This window comes from Neophocaena asiaeorientalis, unplaced genomic scaffold (assembly GCF_003031525.2).
Source record: "Neophocaena asiaeorientalis asiaeorientalis breed wild unplaced genomic scaffold, Neophocaena_asiaeorientalis_V1.1 scaffold596, whole genome shotgun sequence".
NCBI classification, from domain to species: domain Eukaryota; kingdom Metazoa; phylum Chordata; class Mammalia; order Artiodactyla; family Phocoenidae; genus Neophocaena; species Neophocaena asiaeorientalis.
Window position 1 is genome coordinate 446,506 of NW_020172108.1, and position 26,247 is coordinate 472,752.

The 26,247-nt window shown below is 37.1% G+C and overlaps 1 pseudogene; it reads left to right on the forward strand.

Annotated features, from left to right (window-relative positions):
* The window catches only part of LOC112403861 (glyceraldehyde-3-phosphate dehydrogenase pseudogene), a 125,437-nt pseudogene extending 100,573 nt beyond the window's left edge, over positions 1–24,864 (forward strand).
* Positions 24,865–26,247: the final 1,383 nt, after the last annotated feature.

Below are 26,247 nucleotides of genomic sequence, written 5' to 3' on the forward strand. Positions count from 1 at the left end.
CAACACAAAATTAAACTGCAGAACAACTTATGAAAAATTTATTGAGAATTTTGAGATAGTGACAGTAGAGCATTAAATCAAGCACGGCCCCTTCTAAATATGGGGGTCCTTCAATGCAACTACCCAGAATTCATGCTCATGAAACTGACCCTGAGTAACCTTGGGCAAGATGCTTAACCTTCTGTACCTTTTTACTCATATCTATTCTATTTCCTTATTAGGATGTTACTACAATTAAGTGAATGAATGTATGTAAAACTCTTAGAACACTGTCTTTACATAATGAGTACTGTAGAAGTGTTAGCGCTTGTTATAATAAATATATATTATCAATATTATATAATATAATAACAAAATAACATTATTATTGCCATCATTATTCTTTTCTGCTCTATTCCTAGAGCACTTACTAAATAGCAAGGGCTTAATAAATTGTGTTGAATAAGAAGAAGGAAAGAAGAAAAATGCATGTTGTCAAACTGAGGCCTTATGAGTGTATAAAACATCGCATACAGAGACATAAGTGAAGCTTGTAAAGAGTTTTTTTCTAAAAAAAGTATTTATCTTTAAAGAATTGTCAGTAGATACCAATGCAATCTATGTCTTTAACTTAGGACATCATAAAAACTGGAAAGGAATCGAGGATGATTAAATCCATAATTTTGGAATAAAGTTTTATTTACTTTATACAATTAATTTTGGTATGCAAATGCATACATAGACACACTATTTACAATGATATTAGATAATATGTGATAATTTTTTAGCATTAATTTCTAATCACATCCTAAAAAAGAACTGATGATCTATCCTGTCAGATGAAAGTAAGGGAAATATCTGTCTTTATCTGGTCTCCTCCTGCATTTCTCTTATTATCTGGCCCTTCCCATGTCCCAAACTTATTTCTTATAATAAGTGTTTTCTAGAATAAGGGGCCTTCAGTTTTTACAATTGTAAAATATAGCAAAATTCCATGATGACAACAGTTAGATTTATCAAATCTAATATGTTGTCATATTTGCTTTAGATTACAAAAAATACCAATTCAGTAAATTCAGCCATTCAATATTTTTTTTGAGCTTCTACTGTATGACAGGTGCTGTACTAGTTACAAGAGGTACAATATAACAATGAAGCAATATCCTTGCACCCAGGAGTTTACATTCTAATGGGGAGAACATGCAATAAACCAAAACATCAGTACAAAATAAACATATTGTATACAAAATACATAGGATGTCAGGGGTTGAGAAATGCTGTGGAGAAATTTATGCAGAGAAGGGGAAGAGAGTGATGGGGGTGCTACTTTGGATAAGGGTGGTCAGGGAAATCCATTCTGATCTGGTGGCATTGAAGCAGAATCTTAAGTGAGGTGAGAGCACAAGCCCATGTGAAAGGAAGGGTGTTCTTGGAAGATGGAAGGGTCAGCCCCATGCCTGCAGAAGTGGAAACGTGTTTACAGTGTTGAAGGAGCATTAAGGAAGTCAGAGCAGCTGGATTTCATTCTGCACATCATAGGAAGCTCATGGAGTGCTTTGAGCAGAGTCCTGACATGACTGAACTAATCTTTTAAAGGAAAGAGGTCTGGCTGCTGTTTAGAGAACAGACTCCAAGGGGTTAGTTTGGAGGCAGGAAGATGAGTAAGAAAACTACCACAGTGGTCCAGGCAAGAGATAGTGGTAAACTTAACTAGTGTGGTGGTGAAATTGGTAAGTAGTGATTCAGTTCCATATACACTGAACATATTTTGATATTTGAGCCACCAAAATTGGCTTATGGATTGGATGTAAAGTGTAAGAGATAAAGAAGAGTCAGGAGTGTCTCAAAGGATTTTCATCTGAGCGCCTGGATAAATGGATCTGTCATTAAATAAAGAATCATGGGAAATGCTGGAAAGGAGGAATTCTTTTGTTTGTTTAAAAATTTTTGGTGCATGTGGGGTTCTTAAAATCATGTGGTCAGTTTTTAAAATGTTAACTTTCAAAAAGTTGAATTTCAAAAAGTTTCAAAAGTGGAAGATTTTTAAAAAATTGAAGCTTCATTTTATGATCCAGAGGAAACTGTTATCCTTAATTTAGTGTTTATTATCCTCGTGTGTCTGCTTTTATTACTACTATGTGATTATGATAAAAAATAATATACATCTTCCATGTTTTTAAATTCTATATAATGGATGTCATACTAGATAGAAAGTATGGCCACTTTTTTCTTTCCATATTGGATTGCATAAGATTTATCCAGGCTATATATCTATCTATTTCATTCATCTAAACTATGTTATTCTATGCCATTGAATAGATATTAAAGTAGTTTCCTTTATCTATCATAAAAATCCTTTTAGATATTCTTGTACATGTATTCTTGTGCACATGTGCTAGAGTTTCTCCAGGAATTGTATCTAGAAGGTAATCTGCTGGATCAAAGGATACAGACATCTGCACATATAGTTGAATTGCTGTGTTTTATCAATTCATTCTTCTATTAGCCTCCATGAGTGTTCATAATTTTCCATACCATCATCAACGTGATTTTAATTTTGTCAGACATTTTTTTCCTTTTGCCAGTCTAATGAGTTGGAAATTATACTCATTGTGTTTTACTCTGCATTTCTCTGCTTTCTACTGATGAGTTGGGCATTCTTTGATATGTTCATGAATATTCTGTTGTTCTCTTTCTGTAAATTCCCTGTTCACATCCTTTGCTGATTTTTCCATTTGATTATTTATAGTTTTATTATTAATTTACAAGCGCTCTTGTTCTCTCTCTCACTTTCTTTCTCTTTTCTTTCTGGATGTTAATTCTTGATTGGTTAGGTGTATTGTTTGTTTGTTTTTGCGGTACGCGGGCCTCTCACTGTTGTGGCCTCTCCCGTTGCGGAGCACAGGCTCCGGACGCGCAGGCTCAGCGGCCATGGTGCACGGGCCCAGCCGCTCCGCGGCATGTGAGATCTTCCCAGACCGGGGCACGAACCCGTGTGCCCTGCATCGGCAGGCGAACTCTCAACCACTCCGCCACCAGGGAAGCCCAGGTGTATTGTTAATAATATCCCTGAGTTGATTGTCTCTCTTACTTGTTGAGAGTTTTAAACAGTAAGGAAACTTAATGTTCTTATGCAGCACAAATTCCAGAGTAGTTGTCTTAAGATTGGTCAATTTGGTGACCTCAGCAGTCATCAAGGATATAGATTCTTTCCATCTTTCAGCTCCATCATGCTTAAGGTCTCTGTTTTGCCCTTTGGCTTGTTCCTGTCTTGTCACTGAGGCGTCACACCCAAACATGGAAAAAATTACTAGAAAAGTTGCTGGTTTAAAGTTTTAAGAGCAAGCACTCATCTTTTCTGAGGCACACCCATCACATTTCCAATGTACTATTCATTGGTTCAAAGGCTATCCCAAAACCAATCATAAGCAAAGAGAACGGTAAAAATCAGTAATTGATAAAGTCTTCAAGAATTTACTTCTGAGCTGGGAATGGTGTCCCCTTCTTTGAGAGATAAGAATTTGAACACCATCAGAGTTCTTTTAGCAAGGAAGGTGGGAATTCATGCTTACTTTGTAGGCAAAATGCTAGTTATGTTAATAGTTTGTAGCTCTTGTAAATGGGTAGGTCAGCTGGATTTTCTAAGCATTTACTACTGATTAATATTGATACTAATAATTGTATGGTTTTTTTACAAGAAAACTTAATGAATTTCCTTACTAACTCATCATGCTTCAGTGGTAGTGTGTCTTGCTAGGTAACTGGTAAGAAGTTCCTTTACTATTCTACTGTAGCCTAAAACATTAAGCCCAGTTTAAAATTCTTTTATTCTGACAACCAAAAATCAGCTTTGAATTCTGCTGAAGTCTATTGCAGCCACCAGTGACCCAGTCTCTTATAATACACACAGGATTCACAATGTGTCCCATTCACAACTGACCACAAAAAGGGAGATAAGATTGGGATTGACATATACCCACTACTATATATAAAATAGATAACGAATAAGGACTTACTGGGTAGCACAGGGAACTCTACTCAATACTCTGTAATGGCCTATATGGGAAAAGAATCTAAAGAAGAGTGGATATATATATATAACTGATTCACTTTACTGTACACCTGAAACTAACAGAACATTGTAAATCAACTATACCCCGATAAAAATTGAAAAAAAAATTCAGGCTAAACCTTGTACTTAAAATTAAAACCCAGCAAGGGTTGCCATCTGAAGGTTTTTTTTCATCTTGTGCTTCCAAGTCCATCTGGACTAAAAGATAAAGCTTTATATAGATCATGTAAATGACACATACAGATTACATTCTAGAATTGTCATTAAAAGGCTTTTAACAGGTCAGAGACATTCAGTGTCATCCAAAGGTTGTCACTACCCTGTGGCTTCCTTGAGAATTAAATTACAATCTAAGAACTTCAATAAGTCAGTGTTAAATTAGTTCCTTTGTTTGCTTTTCCTTAGTCTTGTCAAAAGGAAGATTAATGTGCAGTTTTGGGGTTTTTTTGCAGTCAATACAGCTTTTCTTACAGGAATGTGGTGTCTAAGTCAAAATTCCATTTAGATGCAAAGAAATTCGCTAGTGTGTGATGATCTTTTCACCTCTCCTCCAGTTTCCCTCCCTCTTAATTAAGCAACCATTTACTCCTGTTTATCCCTCGCTCCATACCCTCTCCACTTCTGTGATGCTGAATACTATAATCTTGAGTCTCACTACATAGGTGGGAAAAAAAAAAAAGAGTTCTGCAAAGGTGGAAGCTAAGAGAAAACACCTGCAGGGTCATTTTACAGATGAGATACTAAAAAGCAGTGCTTCTTGCTTGGTAATAGCACAGAACCTTTAAATCACAGGAATTAGAGACAGGAGACCCGTCAGGTCACCATTAATTAGTAGAATTCTACACTTTGTTCAGTCTTGTTCCTGACTAGACCCTAAGCAGAAAGAAGTGTTCATGTGATCATAATCTTGTTTTTAGAGAAGAAAACTGAGACCTAGAGAAAACAAGTTCTTCAACCAAGTTCCCACAGTTAGCGGGTGCTTGGAATTTAATCTAGGGCCACCCTCACTGCAACATTCTTCCATTTCATTGACTATAAATTTGGATAGACAAGCCTTTTAATTTATTTTACCTTGAGTTTCTCATAATCTTTTTTTCTAAAAGGACAATACAAAAAGGAGAGAGGAAATTCTCTGTCACTAAGGAAAAGGAAGGTAGAAGGCACCCAGTAGCCCTGGCTGTTGTCCTGTGTGTTGGAATAGCAAAACTAAGCCTTTGTGTTGCATTGAAGCCAGCGACTATTACACAGCCATACATATGCCTGGGGATAAAAACTCATGATTGATGCAAAATCTGCAAGTGCAATTATTCCTTCATTCCAATCCATTAGGCATTTCCCTACCACCACCCTTCAGGTTCCTTTTTGTCTTTCTTATTCTTACTACAGAAAGTGTCCAGCACTGAGAATTGGGGGAAAAGGAAGAGGGGAGATACAGGAAGTGCCCAGGAGGAAGGGAAAAGAGACCCCAGCAAATGACTTTAATGTATAGAAATGCTGTTGGTATCTCGGTCTAGAAATAAATTCATTGTCTGACTCACAGCACCTGCATGTTAATTTTTGGTAATCTCACCTCCTCACTGGAACAAAAAATTTGTCCCCATCATCACCTCCTCTCTACACTCCTATCCACCTTCCTAGGAATCTTGTTTTCCTTCACCAACCTATTTCCTGTAATTGAAAGAAAAGGATAGGGAATCTCTTTGTTTTATAGATGAGCAGTTTGTATTTACTTTACATAGGGGAACATTATAATTTTGTAGCTAAAGCTCTAATACAGTATATAATAAAGATTAGATGCTGAAAATATTTGTTAGGTAGATTGATTGGATTTGGTGATGAGTTTAGTAGTCATTTTTGAGTACCTACCATTGGTCAGGCTTTGTGGAAGGGGAGAGAGTCCCTGTGATTAAAGAACTTACTGTACTTAATGGAAGAGAAATACAGGTAAAAACAGTGCCACCTGATAAATGTCATTAAGAGACAGGAACAAATCTCAGTGGAATCATTAAAGGGAAAATGACAAATTCCCCAGGGGAGTCAGGAAAGGCTTGAAGAAGTATTAATGCTAGAACTGAATTTTAAAGGATAACTAGGACACAGGATCATATATGGAAAAAAGTTTTCAGGCTGTGTAAAGACTTGGACATTACAGGAACTTGGCATATTTGCTGCACATTTAGAAGTTCAGTGTGGCAGGAGTATTGAGGGAAGTGGCAGGAGATGGTATAGGGTGGAGCCAGAGTTTGAAAAGTCTTGTACATCATACTGGCAAGCTTGGATTTTATTCTGTGGGCAGCAGAAGCTTTCAACCTGAGAAGTAGTGGGATCAATTGTTTTTCTTTTGAAGAAAGGAAATCTAGAGATGATATGTATGATGGTCTTGACAGAGAAACTAGTTGGAGAGCTATGTCAATAGCCCCAGTGACGTGAAGAGGATTCTCAGTGGGAGTAGAGATAGGGGGCCCAAGACAGATTAACAGGAGAAAAAACATTTTAATGTGTATACATTGAGGTCTCATAGAAACGGGCCCCCCAAAGTGACCAAAGAAGGCTGTTTATATATCATTTTTAGACAAAGAAACAATTATTTGTGAAGATTTAACAGAACAAAGGGGCTTGTGCTAGGGGTAGCAGACCAATGAAGAATTAACAAAACTGGTTTATGCAGCTTTCTTAGCCTTGAATCCCCCGATCGTGGTGCTGAGGATGCTTTCTATCGCCCTGGCATAAGGAGGATACGTTCACATGGGAGATTTATTTCCCGCTTTCAAGGAGAAAGGTCGGTGTCAGAGTGTTGTTGTTGTTTTAACCATTTCCCCAGACTGGCTGTTTCTTTCAAAACTTTAATTCAAAATAATCCATATGTTATTGAGGCACATTTTGGGGGCAGCCTGCCCTGAATCCCAACAGTGGCATGTCACTAAATTAATTTGAGAACACAGATGCAGGTAAGGTTTTCATTTATTCAACACACCTTTCACTTATTCTTCCGTGCACCAAGAGTTGCTTAGGAACCTGGCATAAGATGACTGAGAAGTAGTTCCTACCATCAAGAATCTCAGCGTTGGGCAGGGCGGATATGAGATTAAAAGTTAATTACATCGGGTTTCCCTGGTGACGCAGTGGTTGAGAGTCCGCCTGCCGATGCAGGGGACACGGGTTCGTGCCCCGGTCCGGGAGGATCCCAAATGCCGCAGAGCGGCTGGGTCCGTGAGCCACGGCCGCTGAGCCTGCGCGTCCGGAGCCTGTGCTCCGCAACGGGAGAGGCCACAACAGTGAGAGGCCCGCGTACCGCAAAAAAAAAAAAAAAAAAAAAGTTAATTACATTGTGGTAAATGCAGTAATGATTAATAATGCAAACTTTTAATCTTAAAGGATAACTAGGACTCTCTAAGGGTCATCCATGTTAGCCACCTGACTTAGTGCCTTCAGGCTGCTATAATATAGACTGGATAGATCAAACAACAGAAGTTTATTTCACACAGTTCTGGAGGCTGGGAAGTCCAAGATCAAGGTCTTGGCAGATCCCATATCTGACTAGGGTACGGACTTTCTGGTTTGCCGATGGCTGTCTTCTCATTGTATCCTTACATGGTAGAGAGCAGAGAGAGAGAAAGTAAACTGGATTTTTTTTTTTTTAAGGGACAGTAATCTCATTCGTGACAGCTCCATTCTCCTGACCTAATTACTTCCCAAAGGCCCATCTCCTAATACTACTCACATTGCGGGATTAGGATTTCAACATATGACTTTGGGGGGACACACAGTCTTCTAAATATTTTACATGAACCACCTCTTTATATCTTTATAACAATCTTAAAAAGGAGGTGCTATTATTATTCCCACTTTACATGTAACAAGGTGAAGCACAGGAAGATTAAGCCGCTTGTCCAAAGTCATAGAACTGGTAGTGCTGGAGTCAATATTTAACCTCAAGAAGTGTGGCCCCTGAGTCCATGCTATTGAACACTAAACACGCTTCCTCTCTGATGGAGGCATATGCAGGATATTCTGTGTGTGAAGGAAAGTGTGTTAAGAATTTTATTTTGGATGTTAAGTTGGAGCTGTAAAATATCAAAGTTTATTTTTCGCTGGAGACAATTGGATATTTGGATTTAGAGGCTGAAAAATAGATGAAAGCTAAAGACATAATTGAAATTTGCATATAATTAAAGCAATGTGAGCGTATTTTCAGGGGAGAGTACTTGGTCCATGTTTAGAAGGCCCTAGTCTGGGAGCCTAACACAGAGTGAATGGACAAAGGATAAGCCAACAAAAGAAAGAGCAGGAATGGCCACAGGATTACTAGACAACAGAGAGAGTTGAATGCAGATATCAGGATAGAACTTCTAGAAAGAAGCAGTGAGGGTGAACCATGCCAAGTGCTACAGGGAAGTTATGTAGGACTGAAAATAGGTGGTTGAATTTAGCAACTGGAAGGTTATTATTGATTTGGGTGAGAAAAATTTTTGTCTGACAGTGAAGATAGCCATACTATAAAAGGTTGAGAACAGAAGGTCATGCAAAGAGTGATTAATAATTTGTTTGAAGAAGGTAATTTATAGAAGAATGTTATAGTTTGTTAATGCCAGATCATCAGACAGAACTTGGGGAATAGTTTTTGAGAGGGAGGGAATGCAAGAGATTATTGCAGCTTCCATTCTTACAAAGGAACAAGTTAGCCTGAGGATTGGGGGTAGTCAATCCCAGTGTCTGTTTCTTATACTTCAGTTCCATCAGAAAGACACTTAGCAACATATCCATGATACACATTCATTCATTAACTCCTTCATTCTCATTTATTCAAAAATGCTATTAAGCACCTGCTGAGTGCTAGGCATGTGCAAGTGTGGTATGTGTTCAAAGGGTTGGAGGAGGAAATGAGTGTTAGGAGGGAAGGTTGACATGGGAAGCCTGCCTGGCATATAACATTGATCACAATATTATAAAGCCAGAGAGAGCAAAAGGACATTGCTGGTTCACTCAACTGTGTCAAGTCCAGTGGGGCTAGAGTACATAAGGATTCATGGGACACAGCATTATTATTGGCAGAAGAAGGAAAGTCCAAATCAAGACATGATGATGGTGGTTAGCTTGGATCAGACTTTATTTTTTATTTTTTTATTTTTATTTATTTTTTTATTTTTTGCGATACGTGGGCCTCTCACTGCTGTGGCCTCTCCCATTGTGGAGCACAGGCTCCGGACGCGCAGGCTCAGCGGCCATGGCTCACGGGCCCAGCTGCTGCCATGGCATGTGGGATCTTCCTGGACCGGGGCACGAACCCATGTCCCCTGCATCGGCAGGCGGACTCTCAACCACTGCGCCACCAGGGAAGCCCCAGACTTTATTTTTTAAAAATTAAAAACTCTATATCCACATTACTATGTCTTAGGATAAGTACTAGCAATACAAACACGTTATCACGTTATCTTTCTCTCTCTGAAAATCTGCATAACATCATATTTATGAATGTGAGATGCATATTCCATACAAAAGTAATTTTATTTTCAAGTTTTAGTGTCCTCAAGTTAATATTTCAATATTTTATCTTTTAATCTTTCTTATTGGGAACAGTTGTCCACTGTGTATGAAGATAGCACTGTTTCCCATGCAAAGCTGCTGGTTGAGATCGTTCAAGGAATAGCAGACTTCTCATTGGATCTTGAGCCAGTTCAGGTGATGTAACTGCCTGTGAAACAAATGTACTGCCATGTACTGGGGAAACAGCCTACACTGCAGTGAATGCAGCTCTATGAACTCTCTAGAGCAATCATTTTTCAGGAAGAAGAGTTGAAAAAAATAAAGGAAAAAAATGTCATAAAAAGGAAAAGTAGAATGAATGGAAGTCAGAGAAAGGCTAGGGAAGGAGGAAAAGGGAGAGGGGTCAATAGGAAGTCCTGGAAGAGGAAGTGCAGGATGAGAACCTCTTTGTTATAGTTGGCTTCAGCACTACATATTTGAAAAAACATGAAGGGCTTATTTTGTTTCTGGTTTTCCTATTGTGGCAGGTGGTATGTGAAGTGTTCATTTGTTGTAGATTAAAACTTGAGACACTGAACAGCATGTATTGTTTCATTTTCCTGTGAAACCCCTTGCCCCTAAAGACAGAAAACAGGGGGATTCATCATTTGCTCTAGGACAATCAGCACAAAATGACAGAAAACTAATACAGGACTTTCAGCATCTAATGCAAAATGTGTATGCATTTGTATGGTTTAGACATGAGAAGGATCCCTGAGAAATGTGGAGGAGAAGGGAAACTGACATGTTCTTTAATGGGGTCATCTTAGAAGCTGCTTACTACAACTCCCATTTGACGATGGGAAGAAAAGTGCTTCAGGGTGTACTCCTAGCTTCATGAGACCCTCTCACAGAGCATGACATGCACCACTGTGATTTGGGGGACACAATGACAGGTACCTGACTTCTGGGTTGGTTGGTTTATTGATAACTAAGAGGCCATGTTGGGAGCCAGTCTCAACTTCAGCAAAGGCAGAATGAATGATGGAAGGGAAAGATATCTTGAGATGACCCCATTCAAGAGGACTTTCAGCCAGGAATGAGGGGAACACTTCAGAAAGAGTGTGGGGATGGATTTCCAAGTGCAAATGCTGAAGATGAAGGGCTTTACTTTGTAAGCTGTCAGTCAGTTGGAAGAAGGCATTTCCAACTCGTGTTGGAAACTGTCATCAAAAGTTTCCATTAAGGCAGATATTTCTGAGAAATCCATAAAAGCATCCTATGAGAGAAAACCCAGAAGAACAGATTAAAATCCTTAGGACCAGTCTCTTGGGACCTTTACTGACCCCTAATGTCTCTGTTGAACCCCATTTACACATTCTGAAGAGGCCTGAAACTAGAGCCAGTAGGAGAGAAACAATAAGCCAGCATATTTCACCTAAGATAGAACCAAGATGAGAGGTAAAGATGTCTTTAATTGGCAAAAAGTTGAGAATATTAATATTGGATTTTGTTGGTCATGTTATTAATTACATATTATTCAACAACTAGTGTTAAAGGGAAAGGTAAGAGAAAATAGAATTGTTTTCTGTTAGTATCCTACCAAGTCTACCTCATCCAATAAATCGGTATTCTTTTATAACATCAGTAAGTATCTTATTTTACATCTGAAAGGCAAAAAGAGTGGTATAATGAAAAGATCTCTCAATTTATAAGAGAAGAGATTTGAGTTTGAATATCAGATTTCATCATTAGCTATGATGCCTCTCTGAGCCTTAATTTCCTCATATATAAAACAAAATCATCATTTCCCTGTTTCACTGAGCTTTTCTAATTTCTAGTTTTAGATTGTTTTATTTTTAATGTACTGAAATCTGTTGGGAAAAAATCCTGTCTATGATGCCATTTTAGACTGTAAAAGTATTCAGTGTAGTTATTATATCTCATCCATTACTCTCACCTTCTAGTCCCTGTATATGTGCTCTTCATCCATGAAACTACTATATTTGTTTTTTTGTGGAAAATTGGACCATATTCCTTCATTGTGTCTTGTTTCTGCATTCTGCATGTGTCATCTTGGATTTTGTTGAGTTTTGTCCTAAATTTTAAAAACTACAGCAACTTAGCCATTTACCAAGGGCAACAATTTTATATATATACTGATTAACCTCTGATTAATCTCTAAACACCTGGCATCCATTTCTTCCCTCCTCCGACCCCCACCCTCTCCTACTTTGCTCTCTTCCTCCCTTCTCTCTGTCTCTTTCTCTCTGTCCCTCCTCACTCTTGACTCCTTCAATATTCAACGTTACCTCCTAAAGGATTGAGAATGTCATTTGGAAAGATTCACCCCCCTCAATCTCTTCCTTGCCTATTTTTTTCACCAAATTGTCCTGATTCTCCTTCAAAGTGATTTTGTAATCTATTTGTCCATCTTCTCACCTCACTATGATACTTTTGTATCTTACCTAAGTTATTACCACAGATGATAATAGACTTTCTTATCTCTCAGTTTTCATACTCCAATATGTACTGATGTGATATTTCTAAAATGCACTACTAGTCCTGTCATAGCCTGGTTTAAAAACTTCGTATTTTTCCACATTATATTTAGGATGGTTTCCAGCTTCTTAGCATGCGTTGTTGACATTTGAGGCTGTTTACAATATGACTACTATTTGCCTTACCAACTTCGTTTCTTGTCATTCTCTAGCTTCTTGTCAGATCGTTTCGCTTCTTTTCCCATGATATGCTACATACCTTCACATCTGTTGGTTTTTCCTCATGCTGTTCCTTCCACCCAGGTCCCAGTTGCCCATTCTTTTCTTATCCAGTTGTTAAATTCCCCTTCCTCATATTCTGATCAAATATAAAATATCCAATACCCTCCTTTACCAAGCTTTTCATATAGCTTTAAGCAAAATTAATCACTTACAGCTGTGTTTCAATACACCTTCCAAATCCCCATTTCTCTTTAGTTGGTGATCTCTGTGTTTCCCTAGAGATCATCAGAGCCTGCAGACTGAAAATAAGTTTGTTTATCATCCTTTTAAACCCTTATGGCAAAGGAAATGCTCTGAGTTAGTTATTAAAATAGCTGATGTATTTTTAGGGTTTACTATGAACCAAACACTGAGGGCTTTACCTAAGTTTTTCTTTTTTTAATCCCAGCAATACTCCACTGTTAATTTCCAGAAGGAAGAGACTTGGTTTATTCATTATAGGTACCCCAGCATTTGGAACAGTGCCTGGCATCTGCAGATGCTCAAGAATTCTTTGTTGACTGACGGAATGAAGTAATGAATGAACAAAACAGCTCTGCAAGGAATGGACTATCATAATTCCCATAGGGCAAATAAGGGACATGAAGCAAGTAACTTTAAGTGATTTGATTGTTACACATAAAATATGTTGTAGTTGAAAGCATGTCTGCTAACACCACAGTCAAAACATTTTTAAAAAATTGAGGTAACATTAGATTATAACATTATATAAGTTTCATGTGTACACATTATATTTTGACTTCTGTATACACTACTGCGTGCTCACCACCAAAAGTGCAGTTTCTATCCATCACTGTACAGTTGAGCCTCTTTACCCATTTCACCCTCCCTCTACCCCACTTCTCCTTGGTAACCACTAATCTGTTCTTTGTATCTACATGTTTGCTTTGTTTGGTTTGGTTTGTTCATTTATTTTTTTAAATTTCATGTATGATTAAAATTATACAGTATTTTTTTTCTCCTTCTGACTTATTTCACTTAGCATAATACCCTCCATCTATGTTGTTGCAAATGCCAAGATTTCACCATTTTTATGGCTGAGTAGTATTCCATTGTGTGTAAATGTCTATATATATATATATGAACATTTATATATATCTCACATCTCCTTTATTCAACAGTTGAATACCTGTTGATGGACACTTAGGTTGCTTCCATATCTTGGCTATTGTAAATAAAGCTACAATGAACATAGGGTTCAATGTATCTTTAAAAATACTGTTTTTTATTCTTTGAATAAGTAACCAGAGTAGAATAGCTTTTTAAACTTTAAAACAATAGTGCTCTATCCACCTGGGCTGGGAAACAGCAATTATTTTAGAAGCAGCATTTGGAAAGGAGGCAGCACAGATATCAGTACCTACACAAAGCAAAACAAACAACAATAAAAGATACCACAACACTGCCACCAACACTCTAATCAGGATAAAGAAGATGTGGAAGATGTAGAAAGAAGAAGATGGAATATTACTCAACCATAAAAAGAATGAAATAATGTCCTTTGCAGCAATATGGATGGACCTGGAGATTATCATACTAAGTGAAGTAAGTCAGACAGAGGACAAATATCATATAATATCATTTGTATATGGAATCTAAAAAATGATATCAATACAAATGAACTTATTTACAAAACAGAAATAGACTCACAGACAGAAAACAAACTTATGGTTACCAAAGGGGAAAGGTGGGGGGAGGGATAAATTATGAATTTGGTATTAACAGATACACAAAACTATATATAAACTAAACAGCAAGGACGTACTATATAGAGCACAGGGAACTATATTCAATATCTTATAATAACCCATATTGGAAAATAATCTGAAAAAGAATATATATATATATACATACATATATATATACATATATATATCTGAATTACTTTGCTGTACACCTGAAACTAACACAACCTTGTAAATCAACTATACTTCAGTTTAGAAAAACAAAGAAGTGAAATGTAATAGCTGCAGGGATTTTCAAGTGAATTTAATTAATGCCCATCAAAATTCAAAATTAGAGCAATGAGTGAGTAGGATTTCAGACACCGCTGCTACACCAAGGGAAGGTGCTTTGTAATTCATAGCATTCTATGTATCAAGTAAGGATCTGTGTGTCAAGTAAAGGCTGGGCTTTATGATAAAAATAGGCATTGTTCTTTCCACTGCAGTAAAAAATATTTAATTGCATTTTAGCCATATACAATAAATACATAAAAGATATATCTAATTATGCCTTCAAATATTTTACTGTTTTATACTCCTCAAATACTAGGATTTCCAAGCAAACTAGTAGAAACATTGCATAAAAAATATTATCTTTAAAAGGAAGAACCTATCTCACATGTTTAGAGGTATTTGAAGTTTTCAGAGTTGAGTGCTATAAAAAAGAGATTTACTTTAAATTTATTTTAAAAAGCATGGAAATCCTAGTTGCTTATCAATAAAGTGGATCCCAGTGAAAAGCTATATTAATCAGGAGATAAAAATAAGCTCCTTAGATACTGAAACTGCCAAAAAGCTTTTGAGAGGTGCCAGTTTTGTTATTCTTCTTTAAACACATTTGTGCCTTCAATAGCATAGTAGAATGATTATGATCACAGCTCCAGACCCAGAGCTGCATTAGTTTAAATCACAGCTCCGTCACTCAATGGCTGTAGTATTTCCAACAAGTCACTTAACCTCCCCGGGCCTCAGTTTACTCATTCGTGTAAAGGTAATAGTATAACCTCTAAAGGTTGTTGTGAGGATTCAATGAATTAGAAGGCAAAGCACTTAGAGTAGTGTCTGTCATATGAAATCAGTTAGTAAATTTGGTTATTATTGTTTTTGAAGGGGGGAAAATCAAGAGAGAAAAAAAATGTAGTTCTCATAACAATCCAAATCTCAGTGTCTGCTTTTACCTACTCAGATTTGTTTATGCATTAACAAGTGAGATAATTTTACAAGTGAGGCACCGTGAAAGGTAGTGGGCATGCAGAAATGAATGCAAAGTGGGCCTTGTCCTCAAATGACAAGCCATACAGACTCAACAATCTGTAGTAACATCGGCACTCAGAACGGTTCGGAACTGTTTACAAAACCTCCATGAAATTCTATCTGCTGACATGAAAATAGCATTCCATTAATTTTGATAGTACTCTAATCTCTTTTCTCTCTTATTCATAGCAGTCAGTGAAATGGGAAGAACATGCACTTTCTACCTGCTATCAGCATTGTTCCTTATTTCATTCATATCTCCAGAATGAGGGGGCACTTAGCCAGATCTCTGAATAATGACTCTCAAAGAACCTATGTAATTGTCTTATACTGAAATCAGGAATTTTGTCATTTCAGAGCAAAAGTTAGTTGTCTCTTCAAACTTTCAGCAATGCAGGTTGGGAAGCAGAACCTATATTCTATGTAATGCCACCAATCTTGCAATTTAAACTTGGAAAGTTTGATGTGTGAGTCACGTTGGGCTTTTGGGTAGCAGCTCTTGGACTCTGTCAAAAGGGTGGCTTTCTCTTACCTGAAAACACAGAAGTAGAATTTGATGCCTCAGTAGAATTTGGTGCCTCAAGTCCAAGTCAGAGGGTTTCAACGGTGTGCTGTGTTCTTCTATGACAGGCCAGATCTTGAGGACATTTTATTGCATGAACCAGGAACTAGGAACTTATGTAACGCTGGCCAGGGACGTATTTTTCACTGCTCATCATAGCTTGTCCACGTCATACTTAAGATATTGTATGTTAGATTTGCTTTTGTCAAAATGTTGTTTTCTCCTCTCTGCATCACCAGAATTGTGTTGTTTCAGGACTTCCTCTATGGTGTTGGAATTTTATATAGTATCATAATTTTTGTGCATTCTGTGAATTTTAAACTTGGTTACTTTGTAGAGTAAGGGCATAGGGAATGTTGATGCAAAATACACTAAGGACATCCAAAATTCTCCTTCACCCACAAAATGATATAATCACACATGAGGACTCTATAAAAAATCTTTCTACAGAACAGGGAGAGGTCTTGCATTTCACATTTAGCTACCGCTGAGAATATGCTAAAAGCTTTTTCTCAAACTGTCATTTCTACAAATGTCAGGCTTACAGACACACCATGCTTCAGAAACTCACTTTAATTTTCATAATAACTAAGAGCTTGTCACGTGCTAAGTCTTTGGAACTATTTTCTACTCAATTCTGCAGTAAAGAAAACAGGAAGCTCTCCCCAAGCCTCTTCTATTTTCTTCCCCATGTCCCACAATCAAAATACACTATTTTATATCACACAAAAAATGTTTTGAGTATTTTAGGTCTCCTATGATACATTATTTTGTGTGATTTTATTCCCATTTTTAGAGGCTTCTTTTGCCTTGTTCCTTAATAGCAGCTTCTTATTAGAAACATAACTGTCTCTCTCCTGAAAAAGCATGAAATTTCTGTATTAATATTTATTTTACAAAGAAAAACAAAGTATTAATGAGAGACTATGCCAGCTTTACATGTGGATAATGTCCAGAATCTTATGTATAAGTAATCAGTTTCCATGTAGTTTTGATATTTTTCTTCTTATGACTTCTAGAGAACACTGGTTTAAAGATTAGGTACCTCCTCTTTCTTCCTGGGGATGAAGATTAAATAAGGAGCAATATTGATCCTGAGTTTGTATTTCTGAGAATTTTAAGGCTTTATGCCCTTAATTAAACATTGCCATTAGGGGAACAGATACTCCTGAGTTACAGGCAATTATGCACAAGTGGTTTTATTTACAAAGCAATAGGTGGCATATGTTTTAGGAATGTTACCATGACATTGTTTCTCAATTCCTGGTTTGAATCTCTTCAGTATCTTCAGTGACTACCGAAGGACCGTCTGCTAGCCCATCGCCTATAATCAAAGTCTGGCTCCTAGGAAAAGGTGAACCACCACAAATGGGACAGCCATCAGTTGCAGATGGCATTCATAGACAATATAGGTATTTTAAGAAGCCATCTGATGAAGGATCTTGGCTTGGCAAGCAGATATTCTATCCCGGTAGTTTGAATCTACAGTGAGTGATGCAAAGAGTCAGGGTCAGAGACTACACCATTCCAGGGGCAGTGGAGGTGGCAGCAGCATCTTTGTTCAGTGGCAGCAGTGGCAGCAACCCCCTGCTGTCCAGTGTCAGGTTACATTGTGACAGTGGTGGAAGTGACAATGTTAGTGTCATTCTCACCAGATTGTTCTGAGGCCTGAATTTGGTAGTGTTTCTGGCCACTCAGTTTTCCTTTAGTTCCTTAGACTTAGCTTAAAACTTCACCCATCTCATGGATTCTGGAAACCAGCCAATACACTTGTAACACATTCATTTCTGCTAAAGGAATATTGCAACACGTCGGAGCAGGTCTACTCAAACAATCTGCAGTGAAGAACCAGATTTTTTTAATCTGGACTTTTTAATTCCAAATCTGTCACAGATTGATCCTATGCTGAATTAAAAGGGCGGGAACTATACTACCAGGAAAATGGAATTAAGAAAAAAATACATAGAAAATCCTGAGCCCCATTTTTTATTACTAGATTCATTAGACCTAAAATTCAATGTTGCAGTAATATTCAATGGCTGTAAACATTGCTTTTTTTTTTTTTTTAACATCTTTATTGGAGTATAATTGCTTTACAATGGTGTGTTGGTTTCTGCTTTATAACAAAGTGAATCAGTTATACACATACATATGTTCCCATATCTCCTCCCTCTTGCATCTCCCTCCCTCCCACCCTCCCTATCCCACCCCTCTAGGTGGTCACAAAGCACCGAGCTGATCTCCCTGTGCTATGCGGCTGCTTCCCACTAGCTATCTACCTTACGTTTGGTAGTGTGTATATGTCCATGCCTCTCTCTTGCTTTGTCACAGCTTACCCTTCCCCCTCCCCATATCCTCGAGTCCATTCTCTAGTAGGTCTGTGTCTTTATTCCTGTCTTCATTTCTAACTGGTTACTCTCAATTTCTGTGCTTTTCTCACTGTCCACCAGAAACTGGCTGTTCATGGACTGGCAGACCACCATTCCATTAGTACTGTAGTGAGAGGACAGAATTTAACACTGAGCCTGAAACACACTTCTAAATATTTAACAAATGTGAAAGAAAGAGGGAAAGGGATAAGGAGGAGGGGAATAACAAGTAAAGAGAGGAAGAGAGAAAGTTGAAGAACCATAGGATTAAAAAAGTTAAAGGACTGGAACCAAAACTATAATAGACATTGATAGGCACCTGAGACAGAAGAGTTCACTAGTACCCTAATGAGATGATTGAGTCAGGATTAATACTCAGTGTGGTTATATAGTTATATCTAGAAATATATCTACATCTTCCTACTATCATCTTACTTTGGTCTCCCAAAATGTACATGTTTTATTGGCAATTGACACATTACTTTAATTCAGAACAACTCCTAGCTTCCCCAGAATCTCTTCTCATGTATTTCTGGGGGTTCTCAACTTGTGTCTCATTCATGCTCATGCTCATGACTAGATATGGCAGGGTATTTTCATTAGAAATTTATGCATGAGGAAAAATATATCCTTGGGAGAGTAACTATACCAACACAAGCCTGATCCAGCAACCAAATCTCAGATGGGTAGAACTAACAAAGCTGAGAACAGTTATGACTGTTGCTTATGTCTGGGTGATTGTTTGAGTCCTAGAAAGAAGATTATAAGTAAAAGTTAAAAGTCCTGTTTAGTAAACACAAGACATTGTGAAATAAACACAACACTTTGGTCCTCTTTGAAAAGATGTGCAGGAAAACATTCTCCTTATCTTTCCCCCATTGAATACTGTAAAACTTTGACACCTTGAAGGCTGGGTACACAGTAGGGGTGACTACTACAGGCAGAGATATCCTGTGGGTCGAGCAATGTCCAAGAGAAAGGAGAGAAGTGCTCAGATTAATGGTACTCTTGACTGAGGTGGGGAATTCCAGCTGAAATAGTGTCTTCCCATTGATAAGACAAGTAAAATGATGAGTTTGAGTGGGAGAAGAGAAAAGAAATAAGGTACATCAATAGGGGCTGACCAGACTTGTTTGTAAACCCACTCACTGAAGATTAGAACATAAATAGATGGGGTGGGGAGAAATTTGTCCAAGTTTCTCATTCCATGGTTTTTGGTTTCAGTGCCTTTATCTGTCTATCTATCTATCTACCTACCTATCTATATATCTACCTATCATCTAAAATTTTATTTTTAAAGTCTTATATTAGAAGACTGACAGATATTATTAAAAAGAGGTCTTTGAATTTTGTGGAACCAACTGATATACACAGTCAACATGCCATGTGTAGAGTAGGAAAATCAGGGAAGCAATACAATGTGCATGGCATACCTTGCAAACCAGGTTAGTTAGCATGTGCTGTTCCTTATACATACAAATATTTTGTCTTGTAATGTCCTAGATAATTACAGTTAAAACTGATTGAAACATACATGTAACCAAAGGGCCTGGCAGTCTGAACATATACTGGTACTGAGACAGGTTTTGACATGCGTGATCAAGTAGTGGTGACATGGGCTTCCAGGAGGCAGTTTTCATGAAGCAGTTTGGTGTTGCCCTTAAACTCTGACAAAAATATTGTAGGGGGAAAAAGATGGCCCCAAAATGCTAAACACGAGGAGAAATCCCTAGTCATTGTAACAATCGAAATATCTCCTCACAGATTCCCAAATGCCTCCTTGAAGAAACTTTTATTTCTCCTTTATTCTACATATCCAGCTCTCTTAAGAGACAATGTGTAAATCTATGGTGTTTAAAGATTGCTCAATATGGTGATAGTTAATACTTATTGAGCACCTATTCTATGCCACCATTGTGCTAAGTCCAACACCTACATTATTTCATTTATTTCTCTCAGAAAACTTTAAATTTCATGCCATTATTTTATTCATCTTACAGTTGAGTAAACTAAGGTTACAAATGTGGGGTAAATTGCTTAAATTCACACAGCTGGCAAGTGTTTAGTGTTTACATCTGAATACTGGATATCAGAGTACATAACCTGTAAAACGATCTTTAAAGGACAATATACTTCACTTAACATCAGTGGGGAAGATAAGGGCTGAAAAGGGAAAAGCATCATAGCATTCCTTTCAGATGTTCCTTGAGTATACATACACCTTTACCAAAACACATGCTTTTAATATGAGCTGGGGATACTCTGCTGGTTTGAGCTTCAGGAAACCAGTAGAGCATTGAAGTTATGAGAGCAGAACTGGAATATAACAGATTCTATTCAAATTCTGGCTCTTCTTGGTTTTAGGCAAAGTTATTCAAACTGCTTTGCTTTCATTTTTTTTTCACCTGTGAACCTAGTAAGGGAGAGAAAACTTAAACTAGTGGGAAAACTATGACGGAAAGTCACAGCCCTGAGACATAGGACCTTAAAAGCCTGAGACTTAATTGGAAGATTATAGAATGCTCCCTCTCCTCCACGTCTTACCACCATTCCAACAGCACTTTGGTATAACAGGGTGGATTACAGCTGAAAGAGCTGCAAGCCATTCTCCCTGAGGTGAATTTAGGGAATCTCAGATAAAGAGGGGAGACAAAAATCAAAGACATTAAGGGAATTTGAGGTCTCTGACACATAACTACAGCAAACATTAAGCACAGCTGAACTTCCAGCACAGTTAACATAAATTCTCACATTAAAGTTTATTTACCTCAGTTCCTATTACCCAATTACAATATGTCCAACTTTCAACAACAACAACAAAAAGACTTAAAGGCATGGCAAAAAATAAGAAACATACAATTTGAAGAGACAGAGTGATAATCAAAACCAGACTCAGATATGTCACAGATAATGGAATTATCAGATAGAATTTTAAATAACCATGATTAATATGGTAAGGTCTCTAATGGAAAAAGTAGAGAACATGCAAGAATGGATGTATAATGTAAACAGAGAGATGAGAACTCTAAGAATCAAAAGGAAATGCTAGAAAGCAAAAGCATTATAATAGAAATGAAGAATGCCTAAGATGGACTCATCAGTAGATTCAACATGGCTGATGAAAAAATAAGAGAGCTCAAGTGTAGATCAACAGACAGTCCTCATTTTGAAATGCAAAGAGAAAAAAGAATGGGGAAAAAACCCAGAACAGAACATCAAATAACACTGAGACAACTACAAAAGGTATAACACAAGTATAAAGAGAATACCAGAAAGATAAGAAAGAGAGAATGGAACTGAAGAACTGTTATAATAATAATGGTAATATTAAGGTAATGATGGTGAATTTTCTGAAATTGATGGCAGACACCAAAACAGGAAGCTTAGAGAACAACAGGAGGTAAATACAAACAAACAAACAAAATTATCTAGGTATATTCTATTCACACTTCTTTAGAAAATTATGACAAAGAAAAATCTTGAAAGAAACCAGAGGAAAAGAACATCTCCATATAGAGAAACAAAGCTAAGAATTACAATGGACTTCTCATCTGAAACTATGCAAGCAAGAAGTGATATTTAATTATTGAAAGAAGGAAAAAAATTGAGTATTCTATATCCAACAAATTCACTCAACAGGGAAGGAGAAAAAAAATTTCTCAGTGAAACAAAAACTGAGGGAATTTTCAGCAGACCTCTCTGCAGGAAATATTAAAATTAATTTTTTAAAAAGAATTTATTTAATTAATTTATTTATTTTTGGCTGCATTGGGTCTTTGTTGCTGCATTTGGGCTTTCTCTAGTTGTGGCAAGCAGGGGCTACTCTACATTCTAGTGTGTGGGCTTCTCATCATGGTGGTTTCTCTTGTTGTAGAGCATAGGCTTCAGTAGTTGTGGCACATGGGCTCAGTAGTTGTGGCTCACAGGCTTAGTTGCTCTGTGACATGTGGAATCTTCCCAGACCAGGCTCGAACTAATGTCCCCTGCATTGGCAGGCAGAGGCTTAACCACTGCACCACCAGGGAAGTCCTAAAAGAAATTCTTTAGGAAGAAGAAAAATAATATAGATCAAAAACTATGATCTACATAAAGAAAGAAAGACCATTGGAGAAGGAAAAAAAAAATGAAGGTAAAATAAAATCTTTTATTAAATGATCAAAAAAAAAACCTGCTTGTTTTTACAATGCAATAGCAAATAGTTTTTACAGTAATAGTAAAAATATATTGGGTGACTATTACATATGAATAAATGAAATAAATTACAACAATGTTAGAAGAGACAGGAGGAAGGAATTGGAAATAATTAATTATGATACCTGCACTAGATAATAAAGTGGAATAGGTCATTTGAAGTTTGACTTAGATTGATTTAAAATGGATACTGTAAGCTCTAGAGCAACCACTAAGTTAAAAACAAAAAGTTTAACTGATACTAAGAAAATATAATGAAGTCATATAAAATTCTTAATTAAAACCATAGAAGGTAGGAAAAGAGGGGTTAAAAAAACAAACAAGAAAAAGAAGCAATGGATAGAAAAGAGTTGCAAACATAGTAGATATAAATTCAAATACACATAATTACTTTAAGACTTAAATGACAGAGACTGTTAGTGTGGATAAAAAACAACACCCAGTTATGTGTCACCTAAAAGAAGCACTATTTAACCATAAAGACTTGTGTTAAAAATATATAGGTGGAATATATATGCCATGTTAACCCTAATGTTTGAGAAATGCTAAAGTAGCTATATTCATTTCAGACAAAATAGACTTCACAACAAAGAAGGGATAAAGAAGGGCATTAAATAATGATAATGTGGTCAATTCTCCTGAAGACATAACAACACTAACAAGAGTGTGTGAAACTACATGAGGCAGAACTGGGTGAAACTAAAAGGAGAACTAGACAAATGCACTATTGCAACTGGAAATTTCAATATCTCTCTGTAAGTAAATGACAGATAAAGGAGGCAGAGAATCAGGATATTAACAACCTAAACATCACTATTTTTAACTTTACCTAATTGGCATTAATAGAATATTCCATTCAACAACAGCAGAATACACATTCTTTTCAAGCTCGTGTGGTGCATTCCCCAAGATAAATTGCATTCTGAATGTATATTATGATAATATAGACCTTAACAACTGTAAAAAATAGACATTACAGAAAATATATATTTTAGACCACTATAGAATTAAATTAGAAATCAATAACATAAAGATAACCGGAAAATTCCCAAATATTTGGAAATTAAGCAACACACTTTAAATAACACATTCATCAAAGAATAAGTCTCAAAAGAAATTTTTCAAAATTGAAGTAAATGAAAATAGAAATACAACTATTAAAATTGGTGGGATGCAGCAAAAGCAATGCTGCATCCCACCAATTAGGGAAATTTATAGTATTAAATGCATGCATTTAAAAAAAAAGAAAATCAAACATCAATAATTTAAGCTCCCACCTTAGGAAACTACACAAAAAAGGGCAAATTTAGCTTAAAATAGGCAAAGGAAATAATATAAAAAGTATAGGAGAAAATAATGGAGAAAATTAATGAACCCAAAAGCTGGTTATCTGAAAATATCAATAAAACTTATGACTCCAGCCAGCCTAATCAAGAAAAAAAAAAGAGAGAAGACATAAATTGCTAATATCAGAAATGAAAGCGGGGTTATCATTACTGAGTCCATGGAAATTCAAGGAATAATGGAATAATATGAACAATCTGTTATGTTCATACATTTGAAAACTTAAATATATGGACCAATTTCTTGAAAGCCAAATCTATAAAAACTTACAAAAGAAGATATAAATAACTTTAATAGCCTTATATTTATTAAGAAAATTTAATTGATAATTTAAAACCTTCCAAAATGCAAAACACCAGGTTCAGAGGATTTCACTGGTGAATTCTACTAAATATTTAAAAAAGAAATTAGCTCTCTGCTCCTCTCCGTTCGACAGACGTATCTTTCTTGCAGTGCCAGCTGTGTCCCTGAGACAAGATGGTGAAGGTGGGAGTGAACGGATTTGGCCATATCAGGAGCCTGGTCACCAGGGCTGCTTTTAACTCTGGCAAAGTGAACATTGTCTCCATCAACGACCCCTTCGTTGACCTTCATTACATGGTCTTCATGTTCCAGTATCATTCCATGGCAATTTCCATGGCAGTCAAGGCCGAGAACGGGAAGCTTTCATAAATGGAAAGTCCATCACCATCTTCCAGGAGCGAGATCCCGCCAACATCAAATGGGGTGATGTTGGTGCTGAGTATGTGGTGGAGTCCACTGGTGTCTTCACTACCATGGAGGAGGCTGGGGCCCACTTGAAGGGTGGAGCCTAGAGGGTCATCATTTCTGCCCCTTCTGCTGATGCCCCCAGGTTTGTGATGGGCATGAACCATGAGAAGTATGACAACCACCTCAAGATTGTCAGCAATGCCTCCTGCACCGCCAACTGATTGGCCCCCCAGCCAATATCATCCATGACCACTTCAGCATCGTAGAGGGATGGGCTACATCCTGGGCTACACTGAGGACCAGATTTTCTCCTGTGACTTCAACAGTGACACTCACTCTTCTACCTTCGATGCTGGGGCTGGCATTGTCCTCAACGATCATTTGTCAAGCTAATTTCCTGGTAGGAAAATGAATTTGGCTACAGCAACAGGGTGGTGGACCTCAGGGTCCACATGGCCTCCAAGGAGTAAGAGTCCCTGGGCCACCAGTCCCAGCAGGAGCATGAGAAGAAGAGAGGTTTCCGGCTTCTGGGCAGTCCTTGCCCCAGCTCCATCCACCAACACATTGAGAATTTCCCAACCTCCACACAGTTTCCATCCCAGACCCCCTGAAGAAGGGGAGGGGCTTAGGGAGCCCTACCTTGTCTTGTCATGTACCATCAATAAAGTATACTGTATGCAGAAAAAAAGAAAGAAATTATATCAAATAATACCATACTTCACAATCTCTTCCTGAAAACAAAAGCAGAAGGAACACTTCCTAGCTCAATCTATGAGGCAAGACATTGCCTTTGATGAAGATTCTTTGCTTGAGCAAACTTAAGTCAGGCTCCTGAACCTTCTCCTAAGCCTATTTGTACACTTCTCTATAAAATCCAGTTTTAGCAAGAACCCTGCTAAGTCACTTTAACCAGAACTCCCCCACCCTTGAAGTCTGATTACCAATTTTAAGACTACTATAAAGCCATAGTAATTGGTGAAAGAATGGCCATATACATCAATGGAACAGAATAGAGAGGCCAGAAATAGATCACACAACTGTAGTAAATTAGTTTTTGATAAGGATGCAACGATAACTCATTGGAGAAGGAAAGTATTTTCAATAAACGGTGCTGGAGCAATTGGACAACTATATGCTGAAAATTAACCTAGATCTTATGTCACATAAAGAATTAACTCAATATGGACTGCTGATCTAAATATAAAATGCAAACTATGAATTTTCTAGAAGAAAACAAAAGAAAGTATATGTGGCCTTGAATTTAATAAGTTTTTAGATATAACACCAAAATTACAGTCCGTGAAAGAAAAATTTTGATTAAGTTGGGCTTTATAAAATTTAGAAACTTCTGCATTGTGACATGCTTTGGTAAGAGAATGAAAAGACAAACTACAGCCTTGGAGAGAATATTTGTAAAAAGTATATCTGATAATGTACTTGTGTCCAAAATATAGGGAAAAAAATTTAGAACTCAATAAGAAAACAACCCAATTAAAAGATGTTTAAAATATCTGAATAGACACCTCACCAAAGAAGATATGCATATAACAAGAAAGCATATAAAAGATGGTCAACATCATATGTCATCAGGGAATTGCAAATGAAACCATAATGATATACCAACGCACCCTATTAAAGTAGCTAAAATCCAAAAGAACTGCTGGTGGAAAGGCAAAATAATACAGCCATGTTGGAAGACAGTATACCAGTTTCTTTCAACGCTGAACCTAGTCTTACCATACATTTCAGCAATCACACTTCAACTGATTTGAAAACTTTTATCTACACAGAATTC